The following is a 19,060-nucleotide window of genomic DNA, read 5'->3' on the forward strand; positions in this document are numbered from 1 at the left end:
TCGACCTGCAGGCAGCACTCCTGCTAAAGCAGTCCAGGATACCGTTAGCCTTCTTTGCAGCAAGGGCACATTGCTGTTCAGCTTGGTGTCCACCAGGCACCCCTAGTCCTTTTCTGTAAAGCTGACTTTGTCCTAAAGCTGGCAAAGGCAGTGCTGAAATGCTAAGGCAGCGATAGTGATGGTCATGTACTGCATTCAGAGAACACTGCAGAACAGACTAACATGTAGACAGGCTGCCACGGACGACACTGCTAGATAGGGGCCTAAATGTAATATGCCTGAAAAACGAAATAAAGTTCAAGAGTTGTAGGTCGTAGCACTGTAACAGGGTGTACCAGTAAGAATTTCCTTTATGGCTCCTGCAGTCATTAATTTTGTGTATGGAAATCATGTGCCTACCAGAACTGGAGAAGAGCTGGAATTACACTTCAGCCAGAGCTTGTGCGCTATTATTATCTTATGCTTCATTATTATCTAAATGCAGAGCATGTTCTGGAATCAAAACTCTATTTCTGTGCATGTGGAGATAAAAATTCTGGGGAGAAAGAGTAACTATATAGCTATTTTTTAAATTCTGTGAATATTGTTCATTCAGACAGAATTCACAAACCAATAACCTTTTCTCATATATTCATGAAAAGATTACCACCAGCATGTAAATGAGATATTTAAAATCTTAATCACTCTATCACTTACAAATACAATTTGAGATTTTCATGTAATTACATTGCAAGAAATTCCATAAAATAAAGGTGAATAATTTATCACTTACATTATACAGCCAGAAATGGAGACTCCTAGGTAGACTGTGAAGTCTATTTTGATTTGGACTTTTTAAGCAACAAGAAATAACATTTTAACATATGATGCCGTAATATTGGATAAGATCTTCATGATACTCCAAAACACAGACAAATGGCATGGACTAATTGGATTGGGACACACTAAAGCTGAGAGAGGAAAGGGGAAGTACTAGCATATGTAACAACATATGGATAATGAAAGAGCATATGCTTATTATAATAAAATTTTGCTTCTGATATTTAGAAGTTGTGTCATAAGGAATGAGTATCACAGAATCACAGAATGTAAGGGATTGGAAGGGACCTCGAAAGATCCTCTAGTCCAATTTCCCCCGCCGGAGCAGGAACACCTAGATGAGGTTACACAGGAAGGTATCCAGGTGGATTTTGAATGTCTACAGAGAAGGAGACTCCACAACTCCCCCGGGCAGCCTGTTGCAATGTTCTGTTACCCTCACTGAGAAGTTTCTTCTCAAATTTATGTGGCAGTCAAGGTCCATAATGCAAAATTGAATGCATGTGTATGCTGAGAGTCTTTACCACGTGTAGAAGTGACTCTTTCAAATGACTCAAAAACCAAGATTGTATTTCTGTGAAGTCCATTTTGTGGACATGTAGAGATGCAGAGAGTAGCCTGCAAATGGAAGAACTGCAAGAAGGGACCCATCTGTCTAGTAATGGCTGTATTGTAATTGCACTAGCTTCTGTGACCAGACACTGGTGGCTTTCATTTGTCACTGTCTGCTCCCAGACAGAGCTTCTACCACCTTCCAACAGCAGTCTGCAGAATGGCAAACAGCAGGCACAGCAGAATGGCTTTTCCTCCCTTAATACTTCATCAAAGTGTTTGATCTGATCTGGTTAGGCTTACAGGAAAGGGAAGTGCACATTAGATATTTGTGGTTTTTGTTTTCTTGAGAGCATTGTGCAGTATAGACAAGAACTTTACAGCTTGTACATAGCACAGTCAGCTTGTAATCCATTAATGGTCTGAATAGAACTTGATTGCCAAAATGAAGGGGGCAGTTTCACAATGACCGTGTATTTCATAAGTGTATGACTATACTTTATTTTCCCATATTTTTAATCTGGCCCTTATATTTCTTGTTGAAGTTGATCACCCATGATGAAAGTTGCTTGCAGACAGTAGTTCTGCTTTGTCAAAAGCATTTTCTAAGCCAAACAATGGAGCAAAGCCAGGAGAGAGTGCTTGCAGCATCATCAATCATTTCTATACATCCATAAATGTTTTCTGCTTCTGACTTCTGAAATTAATCCATCAAATTTACTTTGTATAAATCGACAGGAAGGCGATTTGAATCTTCTGCCATAAGTAAAGGATGTGCTATTTGTTTTGGTTGCCTCCAGAGTCATGTTGTTGTTTGGCAGGGCCCATGACTTCCTTCAGCTCTGCATTGACTCCCTTTTTCTCCTTAAGGACAACAAAAAAACATGGACGTAGGTGAGAACATCTCTTAAAAAAATCTAGCAGTAGCTAAAAGGAGTGTTAATACAAGGGAGATGTGTGAAAAAGAAGGCAGATAACGAGGGTACAGACACAAAATGAGCCAAGGCGTAACATTAGGGGGGCAATTGATGTTCAGCCATAGGTGGGTAGCCTGTTTTGTTCTCTACAGCATTTACTCCAGGAAAACCCAAGCTAACTCCTTCAGGAGGGAAGCTGGAAGCAGCAGGAGCTGCTCTGGACCATGGTGGGCACCAAAATCCCTACCATTCTGTGATTTTGTGATTTTGTGTGAGCAGCAGTTGCTGCTCTGGACCGTGGCGGGCACCAAGGGTCTGCCACTAGTGTGGAACTGGCTTTAAAGTAAAGCGTTTGACAAGTCTCCTACAGCATCCTTGCTGCTAAACTGAGGAAGTGTGGTCTGAACGATCAGGTAGTGATGTGGACTGCAAACTGGCTGAAGGAAAGAAGCCAGAGAGTCGTGGTCAATGGGGCAGGGTCCAGTTGGAGGCCTGTATCTAGTGGAGTGCCTCAAGGGTGAGTACTGGGGCCTGTATTATTCAATATATTAATCAATTACTTGGATGAGGGACTAGAGTGCACTGTCAGCAAGTTTGCTGATGACACCGAGCTGGGAGGAGTGGCTGACACACCAGAAGGCTGTGCTGCCATCCAGCGAGACCTGGACAGGCTGGAGAGTTGGGCAGGGAAAAATTTAATGAAGTATAACAAGAGCAAATGTAGAGTCTTGCATCTGGGCAGGAGCAGCCCCAGGTTCCAGTATAAGTTGGGGAATGATCCATTAGAGAGCAGTGTAGGGGAAAGGGACCTGGGGTTCCTGGTGGACAGCAGGATGACCATGAGCCAGCACTGTGTTCTTGTGGCCAGGAAGGCCAATGGCATCCTGGGGTGTATTAGAAGGGGGGTGGTCAGTAGGTCGAGAGAGGTTCTCCTTCCCCTCTACTCTGCCCTGGTGAGACCACATCTGGAATATTGTGTCCAATTTTGGGCCCCTCAGTTCCAGAAGGACAGGGAACTGCTGGAGAGAGTCCAGCGCAGGGCAACAAAGATGATTAAGGGAGTGGAGCATCTCCCTTATGAGGAAAGGCTGAGGGAGCTGGGTCTCTTTAGCTTGGAGGAGACTAAGGGGTGACCTCATTAATGTTTATAAATATATAAAGGGTGAGTGTCAGGAGGATGGAGCCAGGCTCTTCTCAGTGACAACCAATGATAGGACAAGGGACAATGGTTCCAAACCGGAACACAGGAAGTTCCCTTTAAATATGAGAGGAAACTTCTTCACAGTGAGGGTAACAGAAGACTGGACCAGGCTGCCCAGAGAGGTCGTGGAGTCTCCTTCTCTGGAGACATTCAAAGCCCACCCGGACACCACCCTGTGTAACCTCATGTAGGTATTCCTGCTCTGGTAGGAGGATTGGACTAGATCTTTCAAGATCCCTTCCAATCACTAACATTCTGTGATTCTGTGAAAGCTCCCCCTCATCCCAAAGGCCCCCTCCAGCCTGCTGGCAGCACTTTTACACCGCTCAATCTCTGCTGCAGCACACTTAAATCCAGACAGTGTGAGCAGGAGTCAGGCTGAAACAGCTGAGAATATTAGCAAGAAGAGTGCTAAAACCCCGTGCTATATAAGGGGTTAATTAACAATGAACCACAGCAGCAACATCGACAGAAGGCTGACAAGATACTGTATGTTCACTAGAAATAACTGTAAACAATGCATTTGGGTTACCAGATTGCACTGGAAGCAGAGAGAAATTGCCTGACTAGATTTTTAACATTATAGGGTTCATATGTGATAAAGCTCAAAAGAAGTTTTAAATAATTGTTGAGAAAATACAGAATTCTACTGTAGAAATATTTTGCTAGTGACAACTCCAGTGGCTATCTCCTGTTAAGGAGCACAAGGACAGCATTTTGGCATGGAGACAACCTGAGTGATTTGATACAGAGAAATCAGATGGGAGGCCTCCTCACTGGCTCCTCCTAGGGAGGGAACGTGAACTTCTTGTTAAAAACTCATCTCCTGCCAAGGTAGAAAATGAAACAGTGACTATTGCACCACTGGGAAATTTGTAGGTGGAAGCTGTCTCTGTCTGCAGACTGGTGAGATTGAACCCCAGGAGTCATTGCCGGTACCAGAAGCTCAAACTAAAAGAGAGGAGATTCAGGATAGGCATAAGGAATACAAGTTTTACAATGAGGATGGTGAAACACTGGCCCAGGTTGCCCAGAGAGGCGGTAGATGTCCCTTCTTGGAGACATTCCAGGCCAGGCTGGACAGTGCTCTGAGCAACCTGATCTAGTTGGGTTGGACTAGATGACCTTTGGACTAGTGGAGTTGGACTAGATGACCTTTGAAGGTCCCTTCCAACCCAAACTATTCGATGATTCTATGATTCTATATTGATATCCCCTCTTGTGTGCATTATTGCCCTAGATGTTATGCCTTCTTGAATTTTATACACAATACTATAGATCTTTTTGTACCTTCCACATTCCTGGAGTTGGGGCATCTCTTGTTTTCCTCCCAAAGTAATTCCAGAGTAAGCAAACAGGAAGTACAAATAAAGGAAAAGTTATTTACAGGTGATCAAATTACATTTCATCTAGGGTCAGCTACATGAGACCACTCACATACTTAAAATCAAGTGCATAGTCAAGGGGACATTTGAAATTAGAGTTTTAAAAGATCATGTGAGCTCCAAAAATCTCTGTTTAAGTTAGTGCATTTTCCCAAAACTCAGTTCAGGCTCTAGGCCAGAGAAAGAAATCAGAACTCTGCAACCTACTGATTGCAACACTCAGCTGAAAGCAGGGGATAGTGCAGAGACAGTCTCTGTTAGGAGAAAAAGCTTCTGCCTTGCATCCAGTGGCTGGCATAAATAAAATGTCTAAGAACCCCTTAATATAGGAATTGAAACCAGAAGTTCATGTCCGTGTTTGCCATGGATTCAGTCATCACGTGCAGGTATTTTTCTCTCAGGTATGGTTAGACATGTAAAGAAGCAAGCATGAACTGGAGGGTCACATTAAGAATTGAACGCATTGTGATGTTGAAAACAATTTCAAAAAGCTTTAGAAATTGGGAAGATCCCCAATAACTACTGCTGGGTTGCAATCTGAGTTGGAGGGAAGTCTTTCTTTAAAGTAGAAAATGGTGATGAACTGTATCTCTGTCAAATGCAATTATTACATTTCAACATTTAGCTGCCACTTCATCTCCAACAGGAACAACATATTTAATAAATGTGAGATTTATTTGTGTCTCCAGTTTTGAAACAAATCCATTCTGAACTCATTCTTTTTTTCAACTTCTGTTCATGGACATGTTATTTAAAAGGAGGTGAATGGATTAAACTCAGATCTTAGTTCCCATTTGTCATGCCTGCTGTTTTGAGGAATACTGTTTCCCAGCAGTTTTGAAAGCTCTGTGTCCAATCTAAGGGGAAACCGTTTCGTTTCTTTAGCTAGAGTTTCTGCTGGCACCTTTTCTCTCGTGGCATGCTGAGATTAAACAGCATTTTCTAGAAAGAGATCAGCACTTCAAACAACTAGACACTGGCTCGGCTCATCAAGAAGGTGGACATCGCAACGCTCTGTGCTTGTGGAGGGAGACAGGTAATATATTTTGGAGTATCTGGCTAGTTCTTCTTGTGTATTTTATTATTTTATGCATAATTCTTACTATGTGCATAATAAGATTATGCAAAAAATCATACACTTAAAGGATCTGGACCTAAATATTAGCCCTCACTTCTCTTAAGCAGGCCTAATTAAATGCTACTATTTGACATCTTCTGTTTCCTCCTCTCTCCCTCTGGCTTTCATCATTAGAAGTCTTTTTCTAAAGTGAAATGTGCACTTTCAGACAATGTTTCTCAAATTATGTATGTATTGATGTTTCTTAAATCATCCTTTCCTGTTTGTCTCTGAATATTCAACTTAACTGCATGTTTCCTTTTCCTCTTGTGCTTACCTTGCTTTTATTTCCCAATCCATGTTGCCAATTATGTGCCCCACAAAACCTCTTTTTAAAGTATGTGCTGATATAAGGATCACACATTTATAGATGGGTCTATACCTACAAACTTTAGATATGTTCATTAGTTTTGCTTCATCTGAGACACTTAAGTAGTTATTCTGAGTCTCTGAAAAACCCATATGACTTTAGGTAAATGCCCTGAGGATGCATACCCAAATAGCTGTGCTTTTTCTTATGCCATCTGAAGCAAGTCATGGAAGGAAGCTTAATATTAATAATAAACCAAAGTTTGTAAACACAGCACCAGATCTCAGTGAGAACCTGCTGCTGCAGTGAAACCCTGTGATGAATTTCTTGAGAGCAAATGATCTCTTCTGCAATGATGGGGCACAGCATCTCTTTCCAGAGGAAGACTATAAGCTGAATTAGCGGGTTCCTGCCCTGGCTCAGGCTGCCTGGTAGGGCAGACAGAAAGGGATTCATGTGCACACCTTCCTTGGGGGACTCTGCACCAGCCTCCCACAAATGTCAGCACTCGGACCACCTCCAGGCAGCAGCCAGGGCCAGGTGCCCCACAAGCACTGGGTGCCCCACAAGTGATATGAGTGTGCTCCCCCTGGCTTGAGCAGGAGGTGGGAAGCCCCACGGCCACCAGTGCTTTTTGAAATCCTTACTGCTTTTTCCTGGATCAGCAGCTTTCCTGGATGTGTCCAGCCAGCAGCTCTCAACCTGCGCACAAACTGTGACCTTCTGCTCAGTATCAGATGCCTCTTTCTTGGATGCCCAGCTTGAGAGTCCCCATCACAAGGGCAGTATTTGTATGCATTAACATGTTGTTCTTGAAAATCCAGTCCATTTATGAAATCCCAAATTGGTCACATATGAAAACATTGCATCCTAGCCAATGCCCACTTTATGTATAATTAATCCAGACTTGCTTTATGTATAATTCTTCTGGACAGACCAGAAAGAGCCATTTTGGCCGGGCAGCACTCTTCTTCCATGTAAAATACATTTCAAAGTATAAATGCAACTGAGGTCTTACCACTACTGCATTTATTGCCATGGACTTTGTAGTGTGCCAAGATTCTTTTTCCCTAGTTTTGAAAGGATCCCAAACAGCAATCTTCAATCATTTCCCTTTCCACTCTTCTCCTTATCAGCTGTCTCCACACATCAATTCCCCCTGAACTTTTGTCCTCTATTTTTATCACATACAATATTTGTCTTGACTTATTTAAATTGCAGGCTCTCTGAGGAAGTGAATGTGCTTTATCTGCTTGGAAGAAGTGGCTGTGGAGATGTATGGCACTATAGAAATGCTTTGTAATACTAATAACACAAAATGTGTGTGAAGTTTGTGTGGTTTATGGTTAGTAGATTTTATGGTGACTAAGTCCTTTCTATCACTTGAGATGACAAACACCTTTTTTAATGCTCTGAAGGCATTTAAAACCCCTTCTTCTACTTCTTCTATTATCATAGAAAGATAAGGCAATGTATCTTTTTTATTTTTCTATTTTTAATGTGGGAGGCCTGCGGGGAGGAGGGAGTGTTGCATCTCAGCTGAATGTATCGACAGAAATCACCCAGTAACATTTTTAAGTGCTAACGATGTGAAAGGTAAAATTCTCAAGACAAAAGGCCTGAGGTCATGTTTTATTTACCCCACTGTAAATCAAGAGTCTATTTTCTAGTGAAAAATTGTCCAGTGTAAAGTGGTATCAGAGCTAGCCCCATAAAGATCTGAACTGTAAGCATAGGTTGCAAGGGGCAATGGTAAAGAAAGGAGAACAGTAGGAAAAGAAAAGAAACGCAAAATATCTGTTACCAAAAAAATGTTGCTGAAAGCGTCTATAATAAGACTGATGAATTGGAGGCATATCTCTTGCAGGAGGGGTACTGTGTCATTGGTATTGCAAAAGCATAACACAGCCAAGAAAATGACAGACTTAGAAACACTGTAAAGCAGAAGTTACAGAAAGGATAGACAAGGTGATGTGGAAGGCAGTGTGGAATTAAAACCAAAGAATAATTTTATGTTTGATGAAAGAATATTAGGGCTTTATCTGCCACAGAAGAACCTGACTGAAGTCCTGATAAGAAGGACGGCTACATTAAATTGAGTTTTGATTCTGTCTTAATAGAAACTTATGTGAAACTATTGCACCTCCCCAAGCTTTTAACAAGTCACTGCCACAGGTAGTTCTTCAGTTATTTTCTGCATAATAATTTCTGCATAATGCAGTAGTAATTGAAGGATGTTCCCTTTCTCTACTTAGATGATACTTTAGGAACTGAAGTTTCCTTACTATCATGCATTTTTCACCATTAAGAGGCAGTCTGCCTATGCCAGTAGGCAGATGTCCTTTATAATGCAGCTCAGTATTACTTAGATACCACTGCAGAAAGCTGATAACATAAAGCAAATAACTTGGATGAACATCCCTTTCAGAAGGTATCTTCCTTTATGCCTTGATATCAAGAACTGGAGAAGCAACCATTTATTTTCCTGGTATTTTGAGCTAGAACTCATCAACCTGATGTTTAAAAATATGATAAGTTTAAATTTTATGTCTTCCAGTTCACAATGATTAGTTCCTGCTGTGTCCTTAGTTAATTACAGCACTATAAATGCCAACTGTATATTTAGAATTACATTTAGCACATGTAGAAAACAGGAAAATTTGCCCCTTAAGCCTCAGCAGTCTATTTCATAGCTGTTCAGGCAAGTGTTTCTTCGGGGAGGTGCAGTTTCCATTTTCCATCCATTGAGCCTTTGGCCTTTTAATGGAGCCAGCAAACAACAGGGCCCATGCTGGATGTGAAACACCAGACTGAATCAGTAAACCAATTCTGCATCAGACAGTGGTGAGCTTTGCTGTTTCTCAGTCTGGCATTTTCAGAATCAGTGACTTGCTGGCAAGAGACACTAAGCTCAATACAGTCTTATTATCAGTCCCCTGAGCTGGCCACTTCACTAACAATTTTTATTTCATTTATCTCTGCATTATACTACCACTGCTAATTATAAGGTGTAACAATTGTGGGTTTACTATCAATTTACTGCCTTTGCTATCTGCAGTTTTCAGCCTATTTGTAACTCTTCCTGACTCCTATTCTAAACCAGCTTTAACACAGCACCTTTTTTCTTCTCACGTACAGGCTCAAATTTTCAAGTTGCATGGGCAAAACTTCCCAGCATTTTTCCAGTGTCAGATTTGTTTCTCTGTAGCACTTGACACACCCAAAGATGCAGAGGAGGATTTACATGAACACTTAACCGTGCGTGCTTCTAATTAGTGTTTACAAACTGGGATTTTGCAAGGTTAATTAGATATGGAATAAGACATACAGGCACTCGAAATCAAGGATAAGATTCAAATCATATAAATCATCCGTGACTTCTTTTGGACCATGACTTCAAGAGATTGTCATCCAAACTGATGCTCAGGAGTAAGCAGAAAGCGTATCTCCAAGCAGCCAAATCTCACTCCTGGGTGTCTATCTGTAGTAATTGAGTAGACACTCTCACTTTCTCTAAATATGCACCCTGTAGATAGACACACACCAGTGCTGAAATAAATCAAGGGAAAGCAGCAAGCTGACGGGCCATCAGAAAACACAGCATCAGTCTCCCGAGGGGCATATTTGTACTATACCTCCACCTGAGGTGCTCCTGTCTGTTGGGAAAGCAAATGGATAATTCTGCTCATTCACTGCCGGCACAGAAGAAAAGTTATACTTTGGGAAGGTGTTCGTGTACACCAGTCTAATCTGTTCTTGTCTCTCTGCTCCTACAGTGCAGCTTGTATGCATAGATCACACAGATTTTTCCTCCTACATCTCTGAAAGCAAATCTCAGTGCACGATGCACATTGATACAGGAGGAATGCTTGCTCCAGCAGGTGAGGATATTTTAAAAGCTTTTGGACTTGCTCCCATTGAGAGTAGGGGCAAAATGGCTTTTAACCCCGGGGAGTTAAGGTAAAGCAAAAAATTTCTGGCAAAGAAGCTGACAATGTAAAAATTAAAGGCATAATAAACTGTAGAATTTCCCTCCGTGATAATTTTATGGGGTGATAACATACTGTGTCTGGCCCATTCTTACGTGGGTTTCAGATGAAAAAAATCATTCCACTGTCCTCCCCAAAACTGTACAGACAGGTATTACTGCATTTAAGCATCTTATTCAAAAAGGGACAAATTATCACATGGACGGAAAGAGAAATAGTGTGGGGTTTTTTAGCATAATTGCTGCAATCATATTACATTTTCCCCTTGCCCTGAGCAGCATGCGTACACATAGGTACTCCAAACCCATGTTGCCGGTGGGTTCTGGTTATGACCCTCTGTTGTTCCTTTCTCCACAGTTTTAGCTGCTCCTGGTTTCCCTCGCAGAGCCTGAGTACCCACTCCCTGGGGCTGCAGCTGGCAGCAGTGACATCGCATTTCTCTGATGTTCTGGCTTGGCAGTTCAAAGTCGCTCTGTGGAAGAAGATGGTTCTCTGGCGCACAGCTCTAATTCTTATCATTCTGTCACAGCACAACATTATCAAAGAAGGGATTTTCTGTGATTAGCAAAAGAAGGCATTAACTGTGGTCATTAGCATTATCAATATACCGAAGCAAGAAAAACAGTGCAAAACTACAAAGAGTGTTTGTTTTTCTGTATCTGAGCATTATGGTAAAATAGGCTTCCTCAGTTATTAGATAGCTCATGAATAAATATATTATTATGGTAGGCATCATACACTTGCTATGTTAAACACAATCTTCAAGTTATTGTTCTTAAGCTCATGCGTTTCAAGTTATGTGATGGTTTTATGCAGAATCAGCTTAGATAGAGGGGGAATTGCATGAGCAGCAAAATAGTTTCCTCTCTGCCTGAGGTGTTGATTTGCATCAGTCCCTGAGGCAAAGTTGACCCCTGGGAAATAGGGATTTGCTTTTTGGTAAAACTCCTGCAAGAAGAATTGCCTTGCATGCCTTCTGGCTTTTTCTTCTCAAGATCAGGGATATATGTAAATAAAGAGAGTTATACTTAAATTATATCTACAGTACAGTTTGCATTGTAATGTAGAGATACTTCAGAAAGCCTTTAAGAAAACTAGCTTGGCTCCTGAAAGCTGTTTGCAGCAGTTTAATCTGGTTTTCAGTTCTGTAGAGGTCTGCTGTGGATATAAAGAGAGCTGGCCTGGAGCTGAAATGCAGACTAAGCTGGGGCAAGAGAGAAAGCTTTCAGGACTCTGGGTAGCATCTTGGTGCTTATCCTTGAAGAAAACCCTGACTCTGCATCCCTGGGATCCTCTCTCCTGTGAGGTCACCTGCACTGTGCTCCTGCTTGGGATCCAAGACATGATACCTCAGCACAAGCCTGAGATTCAGGGAGGAATGGCTGCATATTTAGGTTCAGTTCTGTGAATTGTGCCTTCTCCCTTTCAGGCTGAGAATCACTGGCACATTAAAATGAGAGGAGGTGAAGTAGATGTAAATAAAACGGGACAAACTGATTAACACAGAGAGAAGTAATTTATGAGCAATCAAAAAAGAAAAGCCATGTGAAGCAGATTATAATAAGCAAGAAGGTTTGCATATTTGTGGTTTCCTTTCTGCAGGAGGAAGAACATCCAAAAGTACTTCAAGTACCTTTCAATAAGGCTCTATCTTTTCCATTTTTAAACACACAATGTTATTCTTTCTCCCATGCTTTTGAAGGGACTAAAAAATTATGTTATAAATTTTCCTGAAGTCCTGCTTAGAAATTGTCATTCGCTTCTGTGTGGTAGCAGGGCAGCAATTGGTATTGTTATTTTTGCGGATTGAATTAGACGTTTGTTGTCTGCACTAGCCTGAAGAGGATTTGTGAGCTACTTGTAACAAACTGTCTCATTTCATACCTCTCATTTTTTTCCCCTTGGGGGCTGAATAAGGCATATCAACTATTTTTCCACAATATGCATCAGTTTGATCAGCAGCATCATACACCACAGTGAGGCTGCTGCTGACTGTGATGCCCAGTTCACACAGCAGCTCTGCAGCACATTGTTTTGGTGGAGAGATGAATGGGAATAAAATGGTTTTCTTGATATTTCTAAAAATTGCCATAAATCCAGGCTTCTTGCCCCTGACCTGTGGGCCATACAGCTAGTACTTTGTCGGATATCTCAGCCCTAGCAGAAAGAGGGGCAAGCAGTTCTCAGACAATCAGGCTGTATTTTTCCAGAAGCACAAGTAAATGCACTTTTCACAAAGGAGTTGATTTTTTTCCTGTGTGACCTGTCCAGATTTTATACCTGTCTTGACCTCCTTTCTTTGGCACATGTAATAAACTTAAGGAACTCCATCCATATTGATGTTCATTTGAGTCCAATATATAACACAGCAACAATGACTTTCATATTTTCCTTAAAAATGATTTAATAATACCTTTACATTTCCCTTCAAACAAAATTCTGTCTCCTTTTAGAGGCTTCTCTTTACATTGATAAACAGCCTGGGAATATGCCATCCCAGCCACCTGCTAAGAGCCTTAATCACCCTCTGCGGTCCCATCCTGCAACAGCTCTGGCGATCAGCAATCCACGTTTTGGCTGGGACTAGACAGTTGTGTGTTTTTGTTGTTTTTATTGTTGTGGTTTTGTTTGCTTGTGTCCTTTGGTTTGTTTGTTTGTTTTGTTTTGTGGGGGTTTTGTGTGTGTTTGTTGTTTTTTTTTTAATCTGATGGATGTGAACATCATTTTGTTTGAGTCTTTGCTCCACTGCATTCCTGTTAAGTGTACCTGCCTTCCCCAAATCCTTGCTAATATTTATTCCAATTGTGTAAGAATTTGCCTACCCTGGGCAGGTAGAGCAGCCACCAGCCAGCCCACCCTTCTGCCTCCATCAGCATACTTTGCAAAGGTGTGCAGGGATATTTTTTCACACTGTGGTTTAGAGGGCCTCTCACTCTACCTCCTTCAGTGACATGAAGAATATTTTAACATAGATAAATGCACTGAGCTGCAGTTTCTCCAGAACCTGGCTGCACCCTTCCCCTCACACCGTTTTTAAAGCCCTATGGAGTCAGCCATAGGGAGCGTGGCAGGGACACGACACTCCCCACCACTGTGACCGAACCCCACACACTGGCTGTAGTCATGTACACCCCCCTGATTGGGGGACAGGCAAGGCAAGACTCCCTGCTCAGCCAACAGAGCCCTTGGCTAATGAAACACCTCAGCTGAGAGAAGCTTCTGGACCACTGACCGTACATGACCACAGATCAGATTTTGACATAAGGTTATAAACAGAGGCCACTGGAGACCCCATTTTGAGATGGTGCCCTCGGAGCAGTAGGTCTTCCATCGGGGTCTCTCCCCTTAGGATAGGAACTTGGCCTAAGGAAACCCTTTGAGGTTAAGTGCCCCACCATTTGGTGAGCAATTGTGTTTTCTGGACCGTCCTTGAACACCCTGGCCTTATTAGTGAGAGATTAGGTATTCTGGGTATCCTTGAGAGTCCTCCTTTGTGAGCGGGTGAATGCATGCCTTCAATCATCATTTGGAGCTTTAGGGATTCCTGGTGACCTGTGTGTGTTCTCTGTGTAGTAATTAGTTCTGAAATGCTATCCTGAATCTGTAGTTATAATGTTGTCGGAGCGCTGAGTGATTTTGATAGACCCTGTTTCTAGTTCGGTTTTTCTGCTAAGCTGTTTTAATTAAAATAAAGTTTACTTTGAGCTTTTTGTCTGACTGCTCTGGTTTTGGGTACCTCTGTGACAAAGAGAAGCAAAAAGATACAATCTGTACCTGTCAACCCTAGAGCTATTTTTGTGGCCCTGTATTTTCATGCCTTTAGGAAAGCATCACTGAACACCTCCAAGGGGTGGTGGTGCTGTCAGACATTCTCCATTCAGTGCTCCCCTCCTGTCACTTCCCACCGAACCTCTGACCCTTGCTGATACACTTGAGGTTTATTATTCTCCAATTCAATGAGATCTTACTGTTTTCAGGCTAGACGTTAGCTCATCCTTCCACAGCAAGTCAGCAAGGACAATGAAATATAGCAATTACAAAGAAAAAAGGTAGAAGGGAGATGTGCTCCTTGCCCTTGGCATGCTCTCCCAGATTCCAGCAGCTGGCAGCCTAGCGGCATTCTGAACTGGAGATTGTGTTTGAATTAGCATGTTTAATAGGCCACAACAGGCCTGTGTTAACAAATCCATCTAATCCTTTTTTAAATGAATGTATAGTTTTGGCTTCTAAAATAGACTTAGCCCCATAGTTAAGTTTTGTACCTTGTGAAGAAGAACTTCCTTCCACTTGCTTTAATGCAGCTGCATGACCATTGCAGTGTTGCCCTCTAGGTCTTGCATCAAGTGCAATAACAGATGCAGCAACCTTGAATGCTTTAACCAACAGTTAGCCACCAGGTCAATGGAGGTGATCCTTCCCCTCTACTCAGCACTGGTGAGGCCGTATTTGGAGTGCTGAGTCCAGTTCTGGGCTGCCCAGTAGAAGAGAGACATAGATGTACCAGATAGAGTCCAGCAAAGGGCCACTAAGATGATTAAGGGACTGGAGCTTCTGTGACATGAAGAAAGGCTGTGAGACCGGGGGCTGTTCAGCCTGGAGAAGAGAAGGCTCATGGGGGATCTCTTCAAACCTGGTGGAAGGGTAGAAAAGACAGAAACAGAGTCTTCTTGAGAGTTCATGGTAATAAGTCAGGAGGCAATGGACACAGGCTGAAACATGGAATGTTCATTATGAGGGTGGTCAAACACAGGAGCATATTGCCTAGTGAAGTGGCAGAATCTCCATCCTTGGAGATTTCAAAACCTACCCTGTTTCCCCGAAAACAAGACATACATTTATACATTTTTTTGCTCCAAAGGTACTTGCTTTTTTACATGTATAGCTGCCTAGACATTATGTAAATTGACTTTTTAAATTAACTGTTAACTAGGGCTTATTTTTGGAGTAGAGCTTCTGTTTTGAGCAACCTCAAAAATACTGAAAAATCATGCTAGGGCTTATTTTTGGGGTAGGTCTTATTTTTGGGGAAACCCAGTAGCTGGGAAAGTCCCTGAGCAACTTTGTCTGTTTGGACCTGCTTTGAGCAAGGGGTTGGATTTGGTGACCTTCGGTGATTCCTTCCAACCGAAATTATTCTGGTTCTATGAATGATCATCTTCTACTGTAGTCCTCATCTTGTCCATGATTCTAAGAGTTCTTGCCTATTTAACTGCTCCTCTTGCAGGAGTCACTCAGTACCTTGCTGCCCACCTTCATGCAATTTCTAGTTCACCTTTTTGAGATGGGGAGACATACAGCCACCAGTATCTTAGCCCTGAAAAAATGAATCTCTGTTTCCTCAGAGCTTGCGCTGCTGTTGGTCTCGTTTTGGCACTGACACTAACTGTTTATGATGAGTTTCAGTGAGCACACAGCTCCCATAAATAAAGACATGAAAATTTACAGTCACTGAACAAAGCCAAGGCCTCCTTCTCTTCTTGAGTCTGCAAACAGCCTATTTTTGCTAAAACCCGCAGCACATTAATCACCAGTCTTCCTTTTTAACCTCACAACTGCAAGAGATCTGTGCAAATATTCTGCATGGAGGCATCTGTGTACAATGGTTTTTTTGCTTTCCAATTCAGAACACTTCCATCAGCTTCTTGAACTTTCCATGAGAAGCTGCAGATCAGAGTCATCCCATGTCTGCACACTGGCAACCACCAGAATCTGAGTTAGACTGGGTGCCCACACCTGTGTCACCACTCTGAGGAACCATGGTACTTTCTCTGGCCTATAAAGGCATCCTAATATATATGGTCTTGAACTTCCTATGAGCTACACATACACCTTACTGTGTCTCCTTTTCTCCAACATATGTTGTAGATAGGACTCCAAGGGCAGAATATAACTCAAGGCTACAACATCTGAGTGCAGGTGTTTGCATGAATGTGTTCACAGGCACGATAATGGTCTAAGTACACAGTGGGACATTTAAGGGCTTGGTATAGTTGCCTGCACAATTGTTAAATACCATTTGGGATCTACTTGCATAGTCAGTTCACTGTCACCATAAAGCCTGTGTTACTCTGGCCCAGCCTCATGCAGACAGCTCAGATGCCCTAAGGCATCTCAAATTTCTCACAGTGTTTGTATGTAAGCAACTATCTCTAGCCCTTGGTCAGCAAAATTGCTTCTGGGCTCCACTCACTGCTTTTACTAGTGGTTTGGTTCAATTTGTCCACAGAAAGGCAGCAAGAGGTGCTGGAGACACATCTGCTTTCACTGCCATTCCAGTTAGGAAGCCCAGTGAGAAAATGCCACCTTCCTGATTCATGAAGCATAGACAAATATCATCCATTTCTTTCAGGTGTGCAAGCTTTACAGCTGGAGGAGGAGTTTTGTTTACATATTGATTTATATCCTTCTGAAACCATACCTCAGTGAAGAATTATGTCTTTTTACATATATTCAGTACTACATTTCTGATTCTTTTGCTCTAAGATCTCCAGAATAACAAAAGCATTCTCTTTTCTTACTTTTGCCTTACATGAGAAGAACGTTTTTAAAGACAGGAATCACGGGGCAGACATTCCTTCCAGCACCATCCTGTACTCTGCTAGCAGCTTCTTTCTCCCCTGGCATATATCTCTACACTGTCTATTTGTGTCTCCAGTTCCCAGTTTTGCAAATGAGTGCATGCTCTTAATGAGACTAAATGATGGGCAAGTTTCCAGCTTAAGAACGCAGACGTTTCCTCTTCATTTAAGCCTATTTCCAACTGTTTGTTGGGTTTTGGTTTTGTTTGTTTGGTTGGTTTGTTTTTTCATTTGTTTGCTTGTTTGTTTTTTCCCGCAGTTCCCATCCCACTTCAGAGATGCTAGATTTCTTACCTTCCATCCTAAAACTTTAGCCATTTGCTTTCTATTCCCTGTATTTCTTCTTTTAGCATTACTATCACTGCTTTTAGCACCATGTTGGTTTATTCACCTCTGCTCTTTTAAAAACGAATAAAAACTGTTTACTTTCAGGCTTCATCTCCCTGCATGGTGTCTATTATACAAAGATTTCCAGTGAAATTGCTGGTGTGTTTTTGTTCATGCAGTGTGTGTACCCTTATAGAGGCTCTCTGTAAATACTCACTGAGCAATATCCTCCACCATAATCCTTGCATTATTTTCCAAAGGTCAGACCTTGTCATAGCTTGTGATGTTTGCTGAAGCACGTGTAGCTTCTGACACTGTTTTTTGAAGGCTCCAGCTTCAGGTTTTTGCATAGCTTTTGTTAACATGTCTGACTCTTGACTGTCAAAGAGCTAGTCATATTCTGTAGGCTTCATACCAGTTTGCTTAGATAATTCTAAGTTTGTTTTGATGAGGATTAATCCCGGGTCTTGCTTGAACTTCTCTCTAAATCTGTTGTTCCTTTTCCCAGTCTCAATCTGGTCTCTGCTTAGAAATAGAAACCTCTAAAATTGGAAGATGTGATCAGTTGCAAAGTCTGTTTTGTACTCTGGAAGCACATCTGACGCTTGCTTCATTTTGCCACTATTCCTCATTTTTATGCAGTAACACAATTTCATTATCAGTCAGAGTTAATTGCAGGCTATTAAAACCAGAAAATGCCTCAGAACCTGCAAAAGTCAGAACTGTAGCCTTTTACTGCACTAGACACCAAACTCAAACCTTCTCCAGCAGTTTTCTACATTTCCGGAGAATTTCACCACATATTATTTCAAAATCTGCTCCATTCTTCTTCTTCTGGGAAATTTTCTTAGTTCATTTTTATTCCTGTACCCACACAGCACTCATTTTGCTTTGAGCTGCAGGAAATGACAGAGCAGTTTTGTTTGGTATTTAAGCTTTGGCTGGTCATGGTTTCAGCTGGTGAACCTCTGCCCAATGAAAGACCCAGTTCTGACCAACACTTGCCAGCACCTGCTGAGGTGCAGGTCCACTAAGCCTCCCTCCCTGCCGCTGCAAGAAAGGCAATGATAACGCATGAATACCACCATGGATGCTTAGGACACAGCAGGAAGACAATTAACAAACTTAGTGTGTTACCTCCAGCGTTACAGGGCATCACACATCTGCTTGCTTGCCATTAACATTACTCCTTCTGCCTTCCCTAAATGTAATGGATCTTTTCTGCTAAATGAGTCCATCAGTTTATGCAAGGAGACAAATACCTTTATTCTCCTCCACCCACCTGTGTGCCTTCTGTAGCCTGAAAACTGGTATAAAACAAGAAGTCAGCAGTGTATGGGGAAAGGTAAATAAGGTACGTGTATGGCATTAAGTGATGGGCAGCCTCCTGCACAGAATTCAGGCTACAGTGTCAGTTGCAACGGGGAAGTGAAAGAACAGGACAGATATAAGCTTTGAATTAAAATGAAACCCACCTTATGACACGATTTCTTCTTCAGTTACATGTTTTAGCTTAATGTATCCCTGTTGGTGACCAAGTCAAGGAGCAAAAGCATGGCTTGCTCTCAGTTCAAGCTGCAGACCTATTATTCTGCCAGTGGGAAATAAGGCTTTTGCAGTCTATTATGGGAAGGAAAATTGCTTCATCCTCAGGAATCTAAGTATTTCACGAGCTAGCAATAGGGAGCCCATACAAAGCTATAATTTGCAATCTGAATCTAATTTCAAACTTCATCTCACCAAAAATGAAAATTAATGTATGAAGGGACTCCTTGTATCATAAGTACTCTCTTTCTGAATTCGATTACCTTCTGAGTTAACCCATAATTTAGCTTTTTTAAACAAATCAAATTGAAATTGATGAA

This window comes from Nesoenas mayeri (assembly GCF_963082525.1).
Source record: "Nesoenas mayeri genome assembly, chromosome: 3".
In the NCBI taxonomy this organism is placed as follows: Eukaryota; Metazoa; Chordata; class Aves; order Columbiformes; family Columbidae; genus Nesoenas; species Nesoenas mayeri.